Source organism: Dermacentor variabilis, chromosome 2, assembly GCF_050947875.1.
Source record: "Dermacentor variabilis isolate Ectoservices chromosome 2, ASM5094787v1, whole genome shotgun sequence".
Taxonomy (NCBI): Eukaryota; Metazoa; Arthropoda; class Arachnida; order Ixodida; family Ixodidae; genus Dermacentor; species Dermacentor variabilis.
In genome coordinates this window covers 193020288-193039067 of record NC_134569.1, presented here as the reverse complement: position 1 = coordinate 193039067, position 18780 = coordinate 193020288, and the positions used below count along the sequence as shown (strand labels likewise).

General features: G+C 48.8%; 1 protein-coding gene across 3 annotated transcripts in view; it reads left to right on the top strand.

Moving 5' to 3' along the window:
- Positions 1-900: 900 nt before the first annotated feature.
- The window catches only part of LOC142573015 (galactosylceramide sulfotransferase-like), a 107787-nt gene continuing 89907 nt past the window's right edge, over positions 901-18780 (top strand). For all 3 annotated transcript variants that reach the window (XM_075682507.1, XM_075682508.1, XM_075682505.1), the window contains exon 1: positions 901-950. The gene's annotated coding sequence lies outside the window, so the exon portion shown is untranslated. The remainder of the gene's footprint in view (positions 951-18780) is intronic.

Sequence of the window (18780 nt, the reverse complement as noted above, 5' to 3'; positions counted from 1 at the left end):
TTGGCATACAATACGATTAAGCGCACAGAATACGACCGTACTACCTATATAAGCAAAGTACACGTCGTGTAGGACTATACTATGAGAGACTGTCATCTACCTCGTATAGTCGTGTGGAGAATGTTGGTCTGAAGTTCTCCCTCCCAATTCGATGAATCCAAGTCTTTCTTCCTAACCCACAGCGCTTACCGAACGGTATCGAGAAGAGCTTCTTGCATTTGCTGAAACCATTTTAGCATACGAAAGCGCAGCAGGTTACGGGTGATAGACAATGCCGTGAAGCGACGTCGCACTTGCCACAAAAGTTCAAGGCTATCGCAAACCAAAGCAACACAGAAGAGCAACGATGCAATGATGTGCGCCTCGCCACTTCGTAGACGCCTCTCAAGGCTCTCAAGCAAAAATGGCCCTGAAGCGCGACTGTAAAGAAACGAAGCAGGTGTGCGGGTCCACGTGATGCCATTGGGCCAATGGCGACGTGGCGTTGGTTTCGACCAAAGCGCGCGAGGAGGCAATGGCATTTTTGAAAGCCTGGTGCTACTTTAGGAAGTTAAAGCGGCTTTACTCTGTCTTATCTGGGTACCGCTGTCTGTCGGACGCCGTTTTACTCGACGATGGCGCAAAGGGTGGTGATGGCGTAAGCAGCGTCACCAATCGTCCGGTTGTGGTGCACGAAATATTAATTGCTATTTTCTCGTAAACTAAGTCTTTTCTTGGCACGAAGCAAGCGTTTCGAGGTTTCTGGAGTGCTATTTGAACAGTCCACGTCGACTTAGTGTTTGCCTTCAGTCTTCCTTTAAGCGATAGGCCGTTGAAGGTCAGTTCGCTCGCTGCTCCTACGGCGCTTGCTCACACCAGTGTTTTGACTGCGAGTGTCCGGGTTCATCAAGTGTCATGTGTTCATGTGTTCATGTTTGCTGGTGCCCGGAAACACATCGCTTGTTAATTATGTGAGTAAGCAAATGTTTTCAAAATACTGCCGATAATACCACTAGTCATATTTCGTATAGCTGCCTTTAATTTCCTGTCGTATTCGATGGTTCGCCTTTAGGATGAAACTGCGATTCTTTTTTTAACTTTGTCAATCTTTTTTATACAAATATCATGTAACCCAAACAAAGCAAGCATTAAATTAAACTCAATACTAAGGAAAAATGTCACAAATATATCAGCTCCAATATACCCACTGCAATTTCAACAGTGACAAAATTGATGTATTATACGCTGCTCGGAAGTACACCCATAATTTCGGAGAAGTAATTTTGCAATATCTCCGCAAACACTGTAAATATTTCTTCAAAGCTGCAGATTTATATATCACATTTGTTCGCTTGAGATGCTCTATCAGATGCAGTTCCCTCAACTGAGATATATGTTTTTACAGCAGATTTACAAATATATGCGTCCTTCCGTCTCTTTCTTTCACGGGCTTAATTTCTTACGTTTCCCTGGAGATGACATAGACGCACACCGAACAAGTAAAGCTTATTTAAAAGACAACACATTTTGACTTCCACACGGATCCATGCTCGCAATGGGGAGAGACAGGTTGAACTGCCTACTTAAATATGTATTAGCATGTAGCGCAAGCATCCTACGTTAGACATGGGAGGGTTCCTTTGTTTCAATTGAGCGCGTGTTCTGTAGATTGTATCTCGAGTGACTCCAGGTACAGACGTGACTTCCAGTTTCTCTGCTTGCCGATTAGACTAGACTTCATTCAGTGAATGTTGTGCGTCGTCGTTGCCGCGTGCTCTGCCAAAGCATTTGAAGCCACTTTTCTCTCTTTTTTTTAATTCGAAAGCACGCCCTTAGGCATAATCCAAAATATGTTAAAAATAGACGAACAGATTGGACTCATGCAATATATCTAGGAGTGAACGATGATGTGGTCCATGAATCCAATGATCAAGGTCGGATGGGCGGCCAGGCCCAAGGACTGTTGCCCTGAGGTGGCGGAGACGGCTTAGATGAAGTCCTGGGCACGTCCCATATAGGTGTGTCACTGTCCGATTCTGGATTTCTGTGTTGCAAAATGGGCCCGCTGTGCCGTAAGGACCATGGTACTGTTGTGGCCAAAGAGCGGTCACAGACGGGGTGAGCGCGACCCTGACACGTTGCCTCGTTAACGTAACCTCCACTCGGTGGGTTAACCCACCAGGGGGGTCTGACCCACACGGAGGTATGAGAGCTCGTGTGGTCCGTCGGAGCTTTCCTTTTCCAGGCGGATCAGTCGTCCACAGGCGTCTTCAGAAAAGGTGGAAGTGGGTATGTTGTAATCTGTGAGGGGGTTGCCATATCTGCTTCAAGGAGACCTGGCAGGGCTGCACGAGGCACCCACAGGCCGCATATGAGGATATTCGTAGTGGCAGCAACACGGTGAATGCTATCTGATAATAGAGTGGACCGATATACCCTCCGTATGCCGCGGGTGGCTTGAGTAGAGCCTGTGCGAATGATGAGTTGAGAGTATCGAGCAGCTTGAACAGTAGTTAGCAACGCGGCCAAGCCGTCTCGTATGGCAGCAAACTCGGCAAGGTAGGCCGGTGGTGCAGGATTGGCAACATACGAGTACGTCTGGCCTGCCTCTGCTGTCAATGGACACATGAGAGCTGTGTGAATCATGGTGCCATCAACACTGGCATCAGTGTAGGCTACAAGAGCCGCATCGTCTTGATTGCCATCGGTGCGATGAAGTCGGGAAACATGGGCATTCGCCTGACTAGGAACTTGGCTATACAGACGACCGAGAGGCTTATTGTCACTTAATAGTACCCTTTTCCACGAAGATACATCGGGTCTCGTAGATGCTGGATTGTCTATTTCGTCTCCCATGTACCGGGCCAGTGAAGCAGCCGAGCAGAAATATGATGGCATTAGGGCGCGCACGCATCGAAGTTGGTGCACGAGTTCGTCGATAGTGTTGAGCTGGGACTCGGCCTGTAGGGTTGGCAACGGAGGGAGGCGTGGTTGTCCCATAAGGACCCACATGGCTTCGTTATTAATGGCCTCAAGGCGAGCCCATTGTGCATTCGTGAGGTGATGAAACTGGGCTCTGTAGACGAGTCGTGGGCGCAATACAGAACGGACAAGAAGGCGAGCCATGTTGGTGCTCGCTCCGCCAGATTTCTTCGCAATCCCACGTATCAACTCTATCGTTTCTGCGGCCTGTTGCTTTACATTCTTGACCCATGGTCCCGCAGATCCGGAGGAATCCATTTCAAGGCCAAGTACACGGAGAGTTGAAGCCTCGTGTAATGGCTGCTGATCCAGACTTAATTGAAGCGGCCGGAGTGCCAGTAGACGGCGCGCATACTTGTTCGCTACTGACATGTACGTCATCTTGCCCTTGGAAATGTCAAGGCCTATCTGAGCACACCAGTTGTGCGTCATGTTTAGGGCCTCTTGGAGCGCTTGTTCTTGGTGGCAGATTTCAGGATCAACTGACCAGACAGTGATGTCATCTGCGTACATTATGTTTATGCGTTATGTATCGTGACTAGCTTCCAATCTAATGGAAGGAGAGCAATACTGAAAAGGAGTGGTACGAGCACAGATCCTTGTGGGACACGCCGATGTGCGACGAACTGACCTGCTGCTTGGCAAGCCAGGCGAATGGAGAAGGTTCGAGCGCACAGGAAGACTTCGACGAATGTGCAGACACGCTAGGGAACTGAAGTCAATTGAGAATTCCGACAATTGCTTCGTGACTCACATGGTCATACGCTTTACGAATATCCATTGCCAGAATCGTGCGAAATATTCGGGAGCAGCCTCTGATGAGAACCATAGAAGATAGGCACGCAAGGCCATCCTCTGCACCTAGATGAGCACGGAACTCGATGTGGCCAGGATGATACCATGATGTACCGCTGGAGCCACTATGTAATAGATGTCGCGAGCATACGCTCCATCAGCTTGCCTAAGGTTGAGGTTAGTGCTATAGGGCGCATATGAGCGATATTATCTTGGGTTTTACGGATTTGGGAATAGGGACCATTTCTGCATGCCGCCAAGAATCGGTAATGACTCCTGCAGCCCAAGCTTCGCTCATGGTCCCCAACAGAACTTCCAGAACCTTGCCTTCCGTGTTTTTAAAAAGCTCATACGGTATGCCATCCGGTCCTGGTGCCATGCATGGCTTCGACAGGTCTATTGCCACAAAAATTCCACCATAGGGAAGGCAGCTTGTATACCCTCGATGTCGGAGAGCATAGGCCGTGTGCTTGCGTCCGCGGGAAGGCAGTTTTCAACAACGAAGGGAGGTGGCGCTGTGTCCAAAGCCGGAAAAAAGGTGTGGGCGACAGTTTCTGCGAATACTACTGGTGTCTGGCCCGATGCTAACAGGGCGCAGGCTGCGGGCTCTGTAGGGCGCCGACCACGTTCCTTTACTCAGAAGGTGCGCCAAATGGAGGCATTGGACAACGAAGGTCCGAGAGAAGAGCACCAGTCCATCCAGGGGCCACGTTCGAAGCGGTGTTCATGGCGCCGAGTTACTGCAGTAAGGCGTTGGGCCTCTAAGCGAAGGGTATTTGGTGCAGGGTCACGTTCTGATGAAAGTTCTGCTTGGCAGCGCGACGCCAAAAGACGCAGAAATTGCAAATCGGGAGCGGTTCGCGATTCGTCATCCCATGACGCACGTGTCGCCTCAACTAATGCCGTCTTAAGACAATGGAACGGTTCGAACATGTAGTTGGATACATTGCTTTCTGATACCGTTCTGTATCGATCCCAGTCCACCACTCGACATAGTCGGTGGAGGCGGCCTGTTCCGCCCGAAGATACGCCAAGGTGAGTAGGATGATGGTCGCTACCCCAGCAGTAGGGCTCACATGACCACGAGAGGGTCGTCCTTGCTAGCCACCAAGAAAAGTCCGGTTAGTGTGGCGGCGCGCGAGGGTGGTCACGCCGACGAGTAGGCACTGATACATTATTAAGCAGAGTGAATTGGGCGTCCTTAAATATGTCCAGCACACGTGTACCACGCGCACTGGAAAGAGCGTATCCCCGTGTGTTGTGGGGCGCGTTAAAATCTCTTGCTACCATAATGGGGCAACCAGGATGTTTCGGTCGTAGGTGCGCCAACCAGCCGAGACACAACCGAGCCGCAGGACCGCTGTAGGGGCGGACATAGTACGAAACGATGATAACGTCCGTGTGTTGGAGACGAACCAATACAGCCACGACTTCTTGCCATAAAGTACACCACCATGAAAGATCAACGCGAGCCTGATGAAGAGTGCGTCTTACATACGCGGCAGCCTTTCCTGAAGGGACATTGGGCGTAGCACTCCTACGATCCAACATTGAAGGCGATGAGTATGCCACAAATCCTGGATTGGATGGCAGGCCGTTGGATTCTTGGAGCCGCAGAGCCCAAACACGCAGCTTTCCATATCTGAGACGCTGGCGCAGCTCTCCGACCTTCCCCGTGATGCCGCGACAGTTCCACTGTAAGGTGCCTTCTGGCACACTTGAAGACGTAGCAGCCATCATAGATTAAGATTGGCCAGTAGAACCGAGGTGAGATGCTGGAGGTGTTGCGCAACTGAGCGCAGTAGTTCTTGGGGTGAAAGAGGTTTGGACGCAGATGCCGGATTAGCCATATGAGCAGGACTAGACGTCGACGATGAATGCGACGGCCGCGCTCCGTCACGACGACGCCGGTGCACTGTACGGCGTTCCTTGAGACGCTGGATTTACTTTTCAAGGTTGGCCAGGCGAGCGTCGATATCGAACTCTTCGTCTGCCAAAGGAAGCGGCGTGTCTTCTATCGATTGTGAGGCCCGTTGCGGTCGCGAAGTGGACGACCTAACAGCTGCGCTATAGGTAGGAGTGGCAGCATCACTTGTCGCTGTACTTGCTATTGTCACCTGGCTAGCGTCCTCTTCCAGCGAGTCAAGAACGGCGTAACGGTTGTACACAGGGACTTGTTTCATTGATGGATCTCGAGTAGTCCTTGCTGGCTGTCGAGAATGGCATTGTCGAGCCTTCTTAGGGGCCTTCAACTTCGTAGGACACGTCGTGGAAGTGATGTCGTGATCGTTTGTTTGGCATAGGCCGCATCTAAACGATGCTGACGGTTCAGGCTCCATGGTGTCGCCCTTGGGTTGGCTGGAGCAGGATGATTTCATGTGTCCCTGTCTAAACCAAGAGTAGCAGTACACAACGGAAGGCTTGAACGGACGCGGGCGCAGTACGCATCCGTAATGCAGGATACGTTCTGGTGGGGAATTAGGACTTTGAAGCGTGATTAGGCACGTACGACCGCTGCCTAGGTAGCGAGCAGCCACGACCTTGTGTGTGGGACACGATAATTCCATCAGGAGCTTCTCGGGTTCTTCGTCAAGGCCAGCGCCATTAACCACGTAACTTCTTAAAACGGTACCACTGGTAAGGTACGCCTGGACTGGAAGGACACATTCTTCCGATACTTGGATTTGTTTCAGTTCTTCGTGTTTATAAACTAGTGCCATTGCAGACACCCATACTGAGACCGCATTAGTGGGTTTGTGCAGAGCGAAACCTTGAAATTGGGAAGTCTCGAGGCAGGCGTCCAGGGCCGCTTGAATGATACGGTTGTGCAGAGTGGACATGTCATATCTAGCACGAGGCTTGATAACCACTTTGTACCACGATGTCGTTGGCGACTCCGCAGACGTGGGTGTCGGTCGTGCGGGCAGGCCTTGTGATGAGGGAGGTCTTTTTGGGGATGCTGGAGCTACATTTTCATCCGATGGCAGGCCAGTAGCTTCCTTCGTTCTCTCCGCCGACGTGTGCGCCACGACAGCAGGGTTGTTCTGCTTCATGTTGGTGGTATCCATCCTCAGGGTAGCGCCTTCGCACGTTGCACTTGTGCCCACGAAGGAGACGCTTCTGACTTGGATGGCAGTTGCATCGGTAATGTTCCGCTATTTCGACGCAAGGGACAGCGTCTTGGATGCTCCGCACCGACGCGGCGAGTACCGCGGGGGCACTCGCGCTCGCGAAACCGCGCAAGAACTCGAGTTGGACGACGCAGCAGGAGGGTGTAGATGACGACGGACTTTGTAGATAGGCGGCAGTAGTAATTAGGAACCGCCAAAGCGGTCCATAAACAGCATAGTTCCAGTAGAGGGGGAAAAACCAGCAAACGGGGCGAAAATTCGGAGCTACGGAAAAACACGTCCGAGCGGAACGAGCGCTTGAAACGCCCCTCACTCTTCTCTTGTCCACATTGTTTCGATGTTGGCGCATACGCTGTTTAAAGTTGCCCGTCTCCCCTATACAGACGCCCTCGCAATCCGCACAGGGGATCTCCTAAACAATGCCAGGAAAAGCTTCCTTCAGTAGCTGGTCCTTCCCACCGATGACTGCGTGCCTGAGTTTGCAAACAGGAACGTAAGCCATCTCAACGTCACATTTACGCAGCACGCGTTATGATGCCTTGCTTATCTCTGGCACTTTAGGAATGGAAGCGAATTTTTTCAGACGGGCACTGCCAGCTTGGAAAATGTTGAACAGACGGTGTTCCACAGTGTCCATGAACACAGAGAAGTAACCTCCCGGCGAAAGATCTATCCGGATTGTCTGCACGTCGGACTTTAGGTATTAAGGTTTCATGCAAATGCGGCTCGCATGGCCTAACTGGGAGGCAACTACCGACCTATTCGAAGCGTCAGGGTGTACAGACAAAAAATTCAGGTATCGACCAGTGTGTGTACTCTTTCTGAAAACGTTGAAAGAAAGCGTACCATTACTTGCTTTCACCAATACGTCCGAAAAATAGAAGTTTCTGGTCTGTTTCCATCTCTACCGCGAACTGAATGGAATCTGCTGGGTTGTTTAGAAGCGTGGCGAAAGCTTCCAAAGGCACAGCGCTTAATTACGAAAAAAAAATCGTCAACGTAGCCTAGAAAAATTCTTCGTGATGGGCTGAAAGAAGCGAGTGTGCGACTTTCCAGCCATGCCATTGTGAAGTTCGCAGTGGTCCCTGAGACAGAGGTGCCCATTCGTGTGCAGTGCACGCCGGCCCCTTATGAACATGTAAACCCCATGGAAGTCGAAATGTTCTTGTCTTTTAAATAAGTTAGACTTGGTCGGTGTACGTGTTTCTTTGTCATATCTCATCCCGACCAGGCTGGCTTCCGTCGAACTCCCGATTACGTTTCGCTGGAGAGTACAGCGTCTGAAATCAAAATTCTGTGGCACACTGTCGCTTTACTTCCAATATCATCTCCTAAATGCAACAAATTTCGCCGTCATTATCAGAGGCAAGCTGACTCAATCTTGGCAGTACCTGCGTTGAGCGGTTTTCTTAGTTAGATAGGAAGCCACTTTCGGCAAAATAGTCAGCACTACGTCAGGTTGAAGAGATGATTTCCCTCTTTGAACTTGAACTTATGTTTCGTTAATTATGTGCACACAGATTCTCACGATGAAATGAGGCTCTAAATGAAGCTCACGCACAAAGCAATCGGCGTCGGGGGGCTTGTCAAGGCTACACAGATTTCTTTGTCACGCAAGTCGTCGCTCTTAATCTCTTGGAGCTTTAAGAAGCGATGCCTTGCGACCTTGTTCCGTACGAGCGTACCCAAACATTCATCAGGGTGCTTAGCAGAGATTTAAATGCTTTTTTGTCACTTGAGTTACAAGTGTGCGGCAGAGCTCGCACAAGCACACTCACACAATTCAGGTCGTAACACGCGAGCTTGCTTCAAGAGTGTGCGAACCAGCGCCACCGCTACTTTCTCCAAAGGAGGGGACGCTGGTATACAAGGCGCGGCGGTTCCGGTGGCGCGAGGCAATAGTTCTAGTACACTCTAGCTCAAGGTCATACGGTGTCGATTCACCACTAGATCCTTAGACGCGAATAGGTGTGCTTCTTCTGCCTCTTCGCCAGCTACAAATTCCTTGAAAATTCAACCATAAATGTGTGACTTACAGAGCAATTGCCTGCGTTATGTAATTGCTTAGAAGGCCAAAGATATAATGTCTATATTTTAACACGCGAGTTCGATAAGTTAAGAATGGTTTTTTCCAGCAAATGACGGTACTTACCCCTAAGCGATTAGCTCATCTTTAGATCCTTCTCCTAACTTCTTACCTACCTTGGCTTAGATGATTCGAAGTGAAGTGAATGATCATTGCTGGGAACCGCTAACTCCTGCGATTGTGTTGCTTCAGGTGTCTCACGTTCCGTAGACTGCTAACAAGAAACAATATACGCAGAGTTCACTATGCCTCATCCATAAACGAAAAGCTTTAATTTTTCCGGGGCGAGGAGGAAGCGCTGGGACCCGACCAGCTTCCGAACCCCATATCATTATACAGGGTGTTCTTAATTAAGCTTCTTATCTTTTCTTAAAATTAGGCTCTGGGAGACACGCGAAGACCACCTGTGCAAATAAGTTATGTGGCCAGGCGGAATGAAGTGAGATGATAATTATCTCTGCCAGCAGCCCAATTACCTAAAAATTGAATAAATTATTTTTTCTTCTTAACAATACTAATATTTATTACTATTATTAGTATTACTATTAATACTGCTAGTAATAAACTATTAATTAATTATTATTGAAAGTGCCTGCATTTGGGGCTATTCTATACCCAATTCGATATTCCATTTGATATTAGATACTTACCGCTATATCATTTGTATTCTAAAATTTTATATTAGCCCACCTCTAATTTACAGCACAACAAATGGCGTCAACCACTATCCTGACAGACATCTTCCGTATGCGTCGGATCATCATTACAAAAAACAAAACAGTGCCCTCGTATACGCGAGTGATCTAGGGTCAGGAAAGCGTGCGCCTGATTCTTCCAGCTGCAGTTGCACGGAAACTACTGAGCCCAGTAGCCAATTCGCAGAATTCCAGAGCACGATAGTGATGGACTTTGGTGTGGATCAGTGTCCTGCGCCGCGAATATTGCTCCTTCATGATAACTGCAAGGGTCGGTGACAAGAAGCAACGGCCAGTGATAATGCACCGACTTTGCTCGTTGACCAAATAGGCCTTCCGGCACGTGGCATGCACGCTATAAAGCAGAATCTATCGGTACATTCGACTGGTTCCTACCGCTCTTCGTCAGACGCATTAAATATGCGGTGCCCTATGTAGCTTACAGCCAGAGAAAGCACATGCTGTTTATGCGCTAGTAGCGCGAGTTTTATAGAGCGCACGTGTATAGAAAAGAGCGTTATGTTGCACCTGTCACTATATGCGAGTTGGAGAAAGAGCTTCTGTACAAAAAAATCACAATCACAAATTTTCACTGCATTTGCTTATAAGAAACCGGTTTTCCGGAAATACGGCACTGATTTTTGAAGGCCGCACATGTCGACTGCCATTTTTTTTTTTGAAGCAGCATGCTTAGTAATGAAGGCAGCAACTTTCTTTCCTGGATATGTCGTTGCTTGGCATATGGCATAAGTGACGTAAAAGCTCACGCGCCTGAAATGCAGCAAATCACGACTATGCGAACTGCTACGATCCCAGCTGCCACCTCGGCTCCTTGCTCACACCACTACTCCTTGTGCTACTTATCTGGGAACCAGTTGAACTTGAAAGCCATTGGTTGTTTTTGAATCTTTGTGTTTTGCGAACTGTTTTGTCAGTTCACGAGCAAACATAATCACATGCCTTTCTGTCGCAATAAGCGAAAAGCAGCAGCCGTCAGGAGCGAGAAGATATAAAAATTAATTCGGCAGCATATTACGCTCCTGTCACATGTGGAGGCGAAAGCCTCCTGCACACTTCTTAATGCGCCTTCTTCCATCGTTGCGTTGCTGCTTTCGCACTTCCGCTTCTTCGGATCGTTTTCGACGCTTAGCTGCGGCTTCACGCGCCCGTATAGATCGGTAAGACAAGCACCAACGACATTTCTCTACGACTTTACGTTGCATCCTCTCAGCAAGGGATTCAAACGTATGATGTTCAGCCTGTCGTATGGGCAATCGATGTATGCACTGTTCGCTTCACTTTTCTGAGCGCCTGTAGCTTCAGCCTTTTGGGGGTATGACCCATTGAAGTTTTTCTTTACTTAAGGGGGTATGAGCTATTGAGAAGGTTACATGTCTTTTTTATCACTCGAATAAGCGCCATGTTTCTGTGCGTTAGATGCGTGAGATGACAATGAATGTATGCATTGTACATTTCACTTTGATGAGTGCTTGTAGCCTCTGCATTATGAGAGGGACGAGCCATTCCTTTTTTTGCCTGCTTAGAAGGGTAAGAATAGTTTCTGTACCTTTGTACCAGACGATGCGTTTATTTAGGGCCATCAGGGTAGGAGTTACTTAAGGCATACGCCTTAAAATGGAACCCAACGACGAGAATCAATTTTGTAGACCTGCAAAACGAGAGCCCGCGAAAATGCTGTCGCTCCTCAAACCTTTCTTCGCAAAGGCAGCGGCAGCTGCGTATGTCAAAACGTCAACCTAGACGTCATCTCTACAGCTCGTGCGAGGATGTTGACATTTTGTGTGCAGTAAGCAAACGTTCCATATCGTGCTCTTTGCCGGCCTATGTGTAAGCCGCTGCGATATGCCATGCGTGACGTATGTTCCTTGAGGCTGTTGTAACTAAGTAGTTTGGTGCAGCAAATTTAACGCACGTTCTTGCCCACCAAGCGATGTGCAAATGTTAGCTCGTGCCACCATGAGCTCAGGTTAACATTACACTTTTAGTCCATACCGGCTTAAAACAACGCATAAAACAGGGAAAGTAGATCAAAATCTCGACGCTTATAAATGACTCATTCTAAGCGGTCTACTATGCGGTCTATTTAATGCGGTTCTTGTCTATGTGGCCCGCATTTAAACGGCCCCATCCTAATCACAGGAGGGAGCCGCTTGGAAGATGTCACGCATAACGCTAAATGTTTATATGCGATAATTCAGATCAAATCTGTCAAGCTTACTAGGCGGCTGAAATGTTATGCGGCTCAAGATTATGCGGCCCAACGAACATTTTTCATTAAAAAAATATTTTTTTTATGAGCAGACGCCGCCCAGCGGTGCTTCGCGCGAGATTTTATTCACACAGCTTCAAACGACATTATTGGAAATTGGTCACATGATCACACAAACATCGAGATACACATTGCACGAACATGGGCACACTAGGAATCAAACCCAGGTACACAGCGTGACACCCGAACGCTGCAACCACTACACCACATCGCTACGCTGACACGGAGGATTGGCATAGCTAGTTGTACATATATTTGTGCTTCCGAGGCAGCCGTTTTATATACATTGTTCACTGTCGGCGATCGTCTGTGGTATACATATTTCGTGTAACTTTTGCCGATGCATATGTGGTTGGCGATAGTAAATAAGCATTTAAATAATTAGCAGTTTACGTTTTCAGCAGTTGTGATGCGTGGCGGAAAGGCTAAAACTGGTAAGGTTACGTAGGAGGGGAGGTGCGCGAAAACAAGGTGCTTTGCTAAGCGAATGTTGTTCCTCAATGTTTTGTCTTTTTTCGATATGCTGCGGATTGTTCGCTGCAATTTGCTGTTTAACTGTAAACTTGTCTTTGTCTGAGAAACGTTCAAACTCATTCACAAGGTTCTGTCAAATATGATCCGCTACCAACATCCACACCTGCAACTGCACTTGATTCAATGTTGCGCTGCCTCGACGTTATACCGTCAATACGGCTGCCCTATTCTGAGACGTCGAATAAGCGGGTGGGATTTTGTGGGCACGTCTGCAAGTTTGTCGAACCAACGAATATTTCTATTCACTTCCACTGGCCGCAAGAAGGGTGCTACTCCGTAGGACTGACAAATATACCTTTTGCGAGTACGACAAACATGCTCCCAAACCTTGCCTTTATGCCGCTCCATTGTAGTTATCGACACAGTGTTTGTCTTGAACCAGCAAGGCGCGTCACCACCCCCGTTCGTGAACCTCACGTAACTGTATTGCAAATATCGAGGGACGCAGTAATGGAGAGCTCCGGAATGATTGTGACCACCCGGGGTTAATTAACGCGCCCCTAAAGGGCGACACTAGCGTTTTTGCATTTCCGTCAAAATCTCAATGCATTTCATCGGAATATATATATATATATCTATTCGACCTGTATTGAAGTCGACGCACAACATTAAGCGGGCACGACGCACGCTTGCATATGCAATTACCTCGAAGCAACGATTGAAGCAAGCTTCAGGTATCTTCTACAATATTTCAGTGCCTCTGCCATCATAATGTTATGCCAACTGCACCCATATACACACTTATTTTCTCTTACCACATGAAGTACGCTTTAGCTGAATGCCCACTTCATCTACGCACAAAATCTGAACGCATGCTGTACAGTCATTCGGACATGTTCATGTAAACTATCACACAGGACATATTTTTCAAAAGAGGATGATTTATTTGCAATACAACAAAGTGCGCAGCATAGTTTCGCTGTAGCTTTTTAGCACAGAATGAGGACTTACATACCAACCTCTGACAGTAAAAAGTAAAAGACAAACTGCGGCAGGAAATACATAAGCAAATGGGCAGTGTTTCGCGCCTGCAGCTTCTAAAATGAGAAACAAGCATAATGCATGAAATTGGTCGATCTTTATGGGACTGTGACTGACCTAAGTTGGGCCTCTCATGTCGTTACTTTCTCGTTCCTTAAAAAAGTTTTGTCAGGAAACAAATTTATGTAAAATAGCAGACCACTACAATATCAGGAACAGAACGCGCGTACATCTAAAACTTAGTGTAAGGTCACATTTTTTATATATATTGTAACAGATACGACAGGCACGGCCAAGAATAAAAGAAAGAGAAGACGAAGAGAACGAGGAGTTTGGGAGGCCGGGCTGCGCTGCGATCACGCTACGATCACCGTCCATCTCCTGTAAATAAAACCATTTCTTCGCAACCCATCCTAACAGCTGTGGTAGAAGGTGCGGGGTAATCGACACCCTAACATGGAGGCTGAATCACAAGTTCTTCGACGCAGCCGTCGCCTTGCCGGACTCCCACCGAATCCACCGGAGTTGAATATGTCCCACGACGCAAACGAACAACGGCCCCTTTCCAACTGCTGCGCCAACCAGTTCTGTTCTACGACTGAGAGATACGCGTCCCTTCGCCGGAAGATCGGACAAAGACGTCGAGGAATGGCTCATCCATTATAACCGGATGAGTGCCGCCAACAAGTGGAACAGCGCTTTTCAGCTTTCGAACGTCGTGTTCTTTCTAACGGATACTGCGTTGTTGTGGTTCGACAATCACGAGGAAACGTTCACAGCATGGGGAAGATTTGCTTCGGAAATCAAAGAGCGATTCGGCGACTCCGCGACGAAAAAAAGGGCAGAACAGACGCTACTTCAACGCGCGCATGTGCCAGGCGAAACTTGCACGACCTACATGGAGGCAGTAATAAAACTGTGTAGGTTGGTGGACTCTGGAATGTCCGAGGAAGAGAAAGTCGGGCACATCCTAAAAGAAATTACCGAGGATGTTTAGAACTTCCTCATCGCAAAAGACAACCTGGCTTCCGTCGCTGACATCATTCGGCACTGTCGTACATTCGAGCAACTGAAGACAAGGCGCATCACGCCGAAGTTTGGCAGGCTAGCCAATGTGACGACAGTTGCAAGCGTGGACACCAACCAGCCCCTCGATCTGGCATTAACGATCCGACAAATAGTTCGGGATGAGTTCAGCCTGCACGCGCAAGTGACACATCCAGGCACTCATAGCTTCCGCCTATCACCAGATTTCGAGGCAAACATGGCATCCTTCTCCCCGTATCCTGCGGCGAGAGGCACTGAGGATTATGAACTCGCGCCCCGAGAGCAGACACGTCTCTACGACAGAGGCCTTACTTATGACGCTCGGCCACAACGAGAGTAGCCGCGTTTTCAACCCCAAGGTCCTGTGACATCTGCCAGGCCGCGACAAGAACAGCACCGACCTAACTACCACGACGCGACTGATGCACGATATAACGAATTTCAGCAAGCAGCAGAGACACGTTATCCACATGACAACGAACTTTCTCGCCGACCGCAGCCGCCTACAATTCGTTTTGAGGAAGACGCTGTGAACCGTGACCCTCCCGTGTGCTACAACTGCGGTTCCACAGGCCATATTGCTAGGTATTGTCGCCAAGGCCTTCAATCACGTAGGACACTGCCGATGTTCTCGCCACCCAGAACCCGTACTTCATATGACTTGCGGACGACCGATTTGCTCCCAATGGACCACTTCTCACACGAGACCAGGCGCAGCGATTCGCCAGCATCTGAGTGGAGTTTGACTCCCACCAAATAACCGTCCCCGCCACTCTACGTACCCTCGGCGCCGTTCTTCCTCACCACCGCCGGGCAACTAGCATCCGCGGCCAATGGAAGGGTGGTCGCCGGACACTTTTTGCAAGAAATACCTCTGCCTGTTGTGATGTTCAAAAAAAAGTGAATGTCTCCATTGACGGAATACCGACCATGTCGTTAGTTGATACTGGGGCGACTGTGTCTGTGATGAGCCTCGCTTTCAAAAACCGGCTATAGGCCACAAAGATATGTTTTCTTGGAACGACGGTATCACCTTTCGTGGAGTAGGCGGCGAGGGGCTTCATCCCCTTGGTGTTTGTGCTGTGAGTGTTTTTTTGGCTGGGAAAGTGTTTGTGTCCGAGTTCCTTGTTCTTTCTCGTTGTTCGCACGTCGTTATTCTTGGTATCGATTTTCTTAAACAGTGCGGCGCTTCCGTGAACTGTGTTTGTGGGGAAATATCATTGAAGAAGTTATTTATATCAGCACATTCCGAACAAAGCTCGGGTGGTGAAGACAGGGACACAGACATACTCAGTGTTCTTGATGAAGTGATTGCACCATCGTGGTGCCTGACGCCTGTTCGTGTTTCTACAACTACTGTTGATGCTAAGTGTGTTGACCTTGTAGTTAGGCCTCTCCGCATAAACTGCGCTAAAAAAGATATACTTGTGCCCTGCTTTGTCCTGTGCATGACGAAAGGAGTCGCCACATTGTGGGCGCTGAACTGTTCCGCCGCGCCGGTTGTCCTTCCTCGCGGTATGAAAATCGCTCTCTTCGATGAAGACGCATGTAGCTCAATAGCGGCACTAACTACGAACGTGTCTACAGCTTGCTCTCCTTGCGATAATCGCCATTCTGAAGAGCTAATGCTTGGCATGCTCAGCAAGGCTCTCGGTGCATCGGAACGGCAAGCACTGGCACAAGTCCTTGCCAGGCATGAGGCTGCATTCGACTTCACGCATGGAGATGCACCCTTTCATTTACCGTCGTCCCGCACTCGTTACAGAATAGATACCGGCTCAGCACGCCCCATCCGCCAGAATCCCTACCGAGTGTCATCGTCCGAGCGCGAAGTTATTTCAGAGCAAGTCAAGGAGACAATGAACAAAGGTGTCGCTCAAGAGTAATCTAGTCCATGGACAGCCCCAGTAATCCTGGTCCGAAAAAAGATGGCTCCTGGAGATTCTGCATGGATTACATACATCTAAACGCATTGACGAAGAAAGATGTCTATCCACTACCACGAATCGATGACGTCATTGATTGCTTACACGCTGCTTCTTACTTCCAAACACTTGATTTGCGATTGCGGTATTGGCAAATACCTATGAACCCTGCCGACAAGGAAAAGACCGCTTTCGTGACTCCAGATGGCCTATTCGAATATAATGTTATGCCTTTTAGCCTTTGCAATGCTACTGCCACTTTTGAAAGATTTATGGACACAGTACTACGTGGTCTAAAGTGTGATATATGCATGTGTTACCTCGATAATGTTGTAATCTTTGGCCGCACGTTTGAAGAACATAACGAACGGCTCAGCCTCGTTCACGACTGCATTGAGAAAGCAGGACTGGACCGAAACTAAAAAAATTGTCGGTTCGACGAACGTCAAACACTGGTCCTGGGACACTTAGTCTACAAGCATGACGTCAGACCCGACCCTCGTAAGATTGAAGCAGTGAGCTCCTTCAAGCCACCGCAGTCAGCACGAGAACTCCGCTCATTCATTGGCCTATGTTCGTATTTTCGTCGTTTTGTTCCCCGGTTTGCCGACATCGTTTACCCGTTGAGAAGTATTTTGCGACAAAATACATCCTTCAATTGGACATCACAGTGTGACGCATCATTCTCTCAACTGAAATTTATTCTAATGTCAGCACTCCGCTTGCGTTACTTCGATCCATCTTGACCGATTGAAGTTCACACTGATGCTAGTCGAATCGGGAGAGGAGCGGTGCTTGTACAACGTCACAGTGGCGGAGAACATGTTGTCGCATATGCCAGCCGTTGTCTCAGCAAATCTGAACGCAATTATACCGTTACGGAACAGGAATGCCCGGCAGCCGTTTTCGCCATACAAAAGTTTCGATCTTATCATTACGGTAGACCATTCAGGATTATCACGGGCCATCATTCATTATGCTGGCTGGTCGGTTTGCATGATCCCTCTGGTCGCCTCGCACGTCGGGCGCTGCACCTCCAGGAATACGATTTTGTAGTATCGTACAAGAGTGGCCGTCGTCGCGCTGACGCAGACTGCCTCTCTCCGATTCCTCTTGCGACTACCGACTGCGATGCTGAAAATTTTGACGACTGTCTCGCTGCTGTTACTTCCACGTTCGCTGACGCGGCAGACTTTCAGCGAGAACAACGGCATGATGTTACCCTCGATCCGCCTTTTGTCGCCGCCCGTTCTTCTAAAGGCAGCGGTCGCTTTGCTCTCCGTGATAAATTGCTCTACAAAACGAATTACTCCGGGCATGGAGCGCGTTTTCTGCTTGTTGTCCCTGATAGTCTCCGCTCCGACGTTCTACGCGCCATGCATGACGATGTGTGATCCGGCCACTTCGGCTTCGTACGAACGCTGCACCGCACGCAGCAGCGCTTTTACTGGCCCAAAATGTAAGAAACAACCAAGCGCTATGCCGCTAGTTGTGAAACGTGCCAACTTCACAAGCGACCGACCACCGCAGCCTCGGGTCCCCTTCGGCCATTGACACCGCCTAGTACGCCGTTCGAGCAAGTAGGCATTGACCTTTTGGGTCGATTCCCGTTATCTAACAACGAGAACCGTTGGATAATTGTCTGTAATGACCATCTTACACAGCCAGTGTGCTCTTTCATGTCACAACCAAGGGCACTTCGCTGCTGGAGCTTGATACCGTTCGGAGCCTGGGAATCACTATCAACGGCTCAACCTTGAATTGCTGTCAGGTGACATGCCGTGACTCACTGCTTTCAGAATTCACGCACCAGTTTGCGCACTTGTTCACGGAACAGTTAGGGCATGTGAAAGGCTTTGTTCACCATGTTAAATGCCGTTTATCTGTGAAACCAGTCGTTGCGAAGCTCCGACGCCTGCCGCTCACGTTACGGCAACAGGTATCTGTAGAGATAAAACGTCTTCTGGCCGAAGATATAATTGAACCTGTGGACGCATCGGAGTGGATTTCACCGATCGTCCTCGTAAGGAAGAATAATAATAATAATATTTGGGGTTTTACGTGCCAAAACCACTTTCTGATTATGAGGCACGCCGTAGTGGAGGACTCCGGAAATTTTGACCACCTGGGGTTCTTTAACGTGCACCTAAATCTAAGCACACGGGTGTTTTCGCATTTCGCCCCCATCGAAATGCGGCCGCCGTGGCCGGGATTCGATCCCGCGACCTCGTGCTCAGCAGCCCAACACCATAGCCACTGAGCAACCACGGCGGGTTCGTAAGGAAGAAGGAAGGTTCAATTAGGTTGTGTGTGGGCCTACGTGAAGTGAACAAGG